The sequence below is a fragment of the Mandrillus leucophaeus genome, unplaced genomic scaffold (genome assembly GCF_000951045.1).
Source record: "Mandrillus leucophaeus isolate KB7577 unplaced genomic scaffold, Mleu.le_1.0 Scaffold463, whole genome shotgun sequence".
In the NCBI taxonomy this organism is placed as follows: Eukaryota; Metazoa; Chordata; class Mammalia; order Primates; family Cercopithecidae; genus Mandrillus; species Mandrillus leucophaeus.
This window is the reverse complement of record NW_012104954.1, coordinates 280,878-285,407: the sequence shown is the minus strand read 5'-3', so window position 1 is coordinate 285,407 and position 4,530 is coordinate 280,878.

The window sequence follows — 4,530 nt, the reverse complement described above, 5'->3', positions numbered from 1 at the left end:
CTGTAGTCCCAGCTACTCGGGAGGCTGAGGCAGGAGAATGGCGTGAACCCGGGAGGCGGAGCTTGCAGTGAGCTGCGATCTGGTCACTGCACTCCAGCCCGGGCGGCAGAGCGAGACTCCGTCTCAAAAAAAAAAAAAAAAGATAGGGGTCTCACTATGTTGCCCAGACTGGACTCAAACTTCTGAGCTCAAGCAGTCCTCTAGTGTCAGCCTCCCAAGTAGCTGGACTCAGGTTTTTATTTTCACAATGTAAGACTCTATTATCCTTATAAGAATACTTCTTAAAAAATGGATAATCCTCCCAGACTCCCTGATATGGGAGTTGAAGGGGCAGATGTGGGGCGGAGGGAGAGAGGAGCTGGTGTTGGAACCATCTAAACCGGGGCTTGCTAAATCCAGCCTGCCACCTGTTTCTGCACAGCCTGTGAGTTAAGAATGGCTTTTTCATTTTTAAATGGTTGGGGGAAAAAAAATCAAAAGGGAAATTTCACGACATGGGGAAAAGTATATGCAATTCAAATTTTAGTGTCCATAAATAAAGTTTTATTGGCACGGAGCTGTGCTCATTCATTTACCCTGTATCCGTGGCGGCTTTTACGCTCCACCGCGGAATTGAGTCATTGAACAGACTGTCTGGCCCTTGAAGCTGAAAATATTTACTGTCTGGCTCATTGGAGAAGAAGCTTGTGGACCCCTCTTCTAAGGGACCTGAGACCCTCACGTCAATCTGACCCTGATTCAGGCTGTCCCAGGATCATTTCTTCATTGGCATGGCAAAGAGGTTGGTGTGATTTGGAGGCAGGACTCGCTAAGGACTGATCCTTAACACTGGCTGCCCCCTGGGGAGGAGGGGCATTGGGCTCTTCAAGGTGAAACAGGATTGAGGACTGAGGTGGGCAGGCTGGCTATGGGCACGGCAGGAGCAAAGACCAGGAGGCCAGACCTCTGCCTCAACTCAAGCTCCCCCTCTCAGTTTGAGTTCAACTTCGGCAACATAGCAAAACCCCGTCTGTACAAAAAAAATTAGCCGTGCATGGTGGCACACGCCTGTAGTCCCAGCTACTCGGGAAGCCGAGGTGGGAGGAATTGTTTGAGACCAGGAGTTCCAGGCTGCAGTGAGCCATGATTGCACCACCACCCTCCAGACTGGGCAATAGAGTGAGACCTTGTCTCTCAAAACAAAAAACAAAAAAACCCCAAAGAGACTGGGCATGGTGGCTCACGCCTGTAATCCCAGCACTTTGGGAGGCTGAGGGGGGCGGATCACAAGGTCAGGAGATGGAGACCATCCTGGCTAACACGGTGAAACCCCTGTCTCTTATACACATCTAGATGTGTATAAGAGACAGGGCGTGAGCCACTGTGTTAGGCCTTTTTTTTTTTTTTTTTTTTTAACTTTTTTAGAAAAACTTTTTTCCTCATTCCATACTTCATTTCAAAATTAACCATTTTAAACAGAACATTTCAGTGACATTTAGAACATTCACATTGTTGTGCAGCCGTCACCACCATCCATCTCCAGAACTCTTTTCATCTTGGAAAACTGAAACACTGTCCTCATTAAATACTCCCCATTCCCCCTCCCAGCAGCCCCTGGCACCCACCACTCTGTTTCCTGTCTCTATGGATTTGACTATTGTGAACATTTCGTATCGATGGAATCATCTACTGTGTGGCCTTTTGTGTCTGGCTTCTTTCACTCAGCATGAGTTTTAAAAAATTTTATAAATTTTTTTTTTTTGAGACGGAGTCTCGCTCTGTCACCCAGGCTGAAGTGCACTGGCGCAATCTCGGCTTACTGCAACCTCCACCTCCCGAGTTCAGGCCTTTCTCCTGCCTCAGCCTCCCGAGTAGCTGGGACTATAGGTGCCCGCCACCACGCCCAGCTAATTTTTTGTATTTTTAGTAGAGATGGAGTTTCACTGTGTTAGCCAGGATGGTCTCGATCTCCTGATCTTGTGATCCGCCCGCCTCAGCCTCCCAAAGTGCTAGGATTACAGACATGAGCCGCCAAGCCCGGCCTAAAAAATTTAGTTTTAGAAACAGTCTCACTCTGTTGCCTGGGCTGGGGTGCAGTCGTGTGAAAATAGCTCAGTGCAGCCTCAACCTCCTGGGCTCAAGCAATCCTCCAGCCTCAGCCTCCTGAGTAGCTGGGACTATGGGTGTGCACCACAATGCTTGACTAATAAAACTTTTTTTTTTTTTTTTGGCTGGGCACGGTGGCTCATGCCTGTAATCCCAGCACTTTGGGAGGCCGAGGCAGGTGGATCACAAGGTTAGGAGTTCGAGACCAGCCTGACCAACCTGGTGAAACCCCGTCTGTACTAAAAATATGAAAATTAGCTGGGCGTGGTGGCGTGTGCCGGTAATCTCAGCTCCTCAGGAGGCTGGGGAGACTCCTTCTGAAAAAAAAAAAAAAAAATGCCGGGCACGGTGGGTCATGCCTGTAATCCCAGCACTTTGGGAGGCTGAAGTGGGGGAATCACAGTTCAGGAGATCGAGACCATCCTAGCTAACACAGTGAAACCCTGTCTCTACTAAAAATACAAAACATTAGCTGGGTGTGGTGGTGGGTGCCTGCAGTCCCAGGTACTCGCGAGGCTGAGGCAAGAGAACAGTGTGAACCTGGGAGGCGGAGCTTGCAGTGAGCCGAGATCACTCCACTGCACTCCAACCTGGGCCACAGAGCGAGACTCCTTCTCAAAAAAAAAAAAAAAAGACAGGGTCTTGCTTTGTTGCCCAGGCTGGTGTCCAACTGGCTTCAAGTCATGCTCCTACCTTGACTTCTCAAAGTGCTGTGATCACAGGCATGAGCCACTGCGCCCAGCCTAGCGTCATGGTTTTTTTTTTTTTTTTTTTGAGGTTCATGCATGTTGCAACATGGATCAGTGCTTTATTATTATTATTATTACATATTTTTATGAGGCAGAGTTTCGTTCTATCTCCCGGGCTGGAGTGCTGTGATGCTATCTCGGCTCACTGCAGCCTCTGCCTCCCGGGTTCAAGCAATGTTCGAGCCTCAGCCTCCCGAGTAGCTGGGATTACAGACACCTACCACCATGCCTGGCTAATTTTTCTATTTTTAGTAGAGACGGGGTTTCACCATGTTGGCCAGGATGGTCTCGAACTCCCAACCTCAGGTGATCTACCCGCCTCGGCCTACCAAAGTGCTGGGATTACAGATGTGAGCCACTGCACCTGGCCCAGAATACTTTCATCATCTCAAACTGAATACTCTGTCTCTGTTAAACATCAAATCAATATTCTCTGCACCACCACCCCCAGCCCCTTCTACCATTCTACTTCCTGTCTCTAAGCCAGTGAGCTTCCTTTTTTTTTGTTTTGGGGACAGTCTTTCTCTGTTGTCCAGGCTGGAGTGCAGTGGTGTGATCTTGGCTCACTCCAGCCTCTGCTTCTTGGGTTCCAGTGATTCTCCTGCCTCAGCCTCCCGAGCAGCTGGTATTACAGGCCCCTACCACCATGCCCGGTTCATTTTTGTATTTTTAGTAGAGATGGGGTTTCACCATGTTGGTCAGGCTGGTCTTGAACTCCTGACCTCAGGTGATCCGCCCGCCTCGGCCTCCCAAAGTGCTGGGATTACAGATATGAGCCACTGTGCCTGGCCTCCTTTTGGTTTGTTGATGTAGGCTGGGCTGATGGATCCTCCCCCATCTGATGGTGAGCCCTTGAGGGCTGGAACAGGGTCCCTCTTCCTCAGCACTGTGCACTCCCGGCTCCCAGGCCTGTGCTTGATCCTCAGCTGATGCTCAAAATACAGTTGAAGGAACGGCAGAAAATTCCAGATGGGTGGGCAAAGGATGCAGTCCGCTGCTGGGGAGGATAGATGGGCTGAGGCAGGAGATGAATGCCTTGTGGCACTGGGTGGGTTTAGGGAGCTCTCAGGCTGTAGGTGGGGTTGGGTGCATGAGCAGAGATCTCAGGGGGCTGGCTGGGTAGAGGCTGTAGATGCCTGGAGAGAGGAAAAAGGGTCTTTGGAAGCAGAGAAGTGGGCACAGAGAGATGGGCTCCCCAGGCAGAAGTGCAGCCATGTGGCCAGGCGAAGGTGGGACCGAGGGACGGGAGGTGCAGAGGCTCCATGGTCACATTCTTAGTCGTCTTCCACGTGCGTTCAAAGCCAGGGAAGGGCCCAATGTGGTGGCTCATGCACTTTCGGAGGCTGAGGCAGGCGGATCACCTGAGGTCAGGGGTTCAAGACCAGCCTGGCCAACATGGTGAAACCCTGTCTCTACTAAAAATACAAAAATTAGCCGGGTATGGCAGGTGCCTGTAATCCCAGCTACTTGGGAGGCTGAGACAGGAGAATCGCTTGAACCCAGGAGGCGGAGGTTGCAGTGAGCTGAGATGGCGCCACTGTCTGTTTGGGAGACAGAAAGAGACTTAAAATAATAATAGGCCAGGCGCGGTGGCTCATGCCTGTAATCCCAGCATTTTGGGAGGCCGCCGAGGCGGGCAGATCATGAGGTCAGGAGATTGAGACCATCTTGGCTAACACGGTGAGACCCTGTCTCT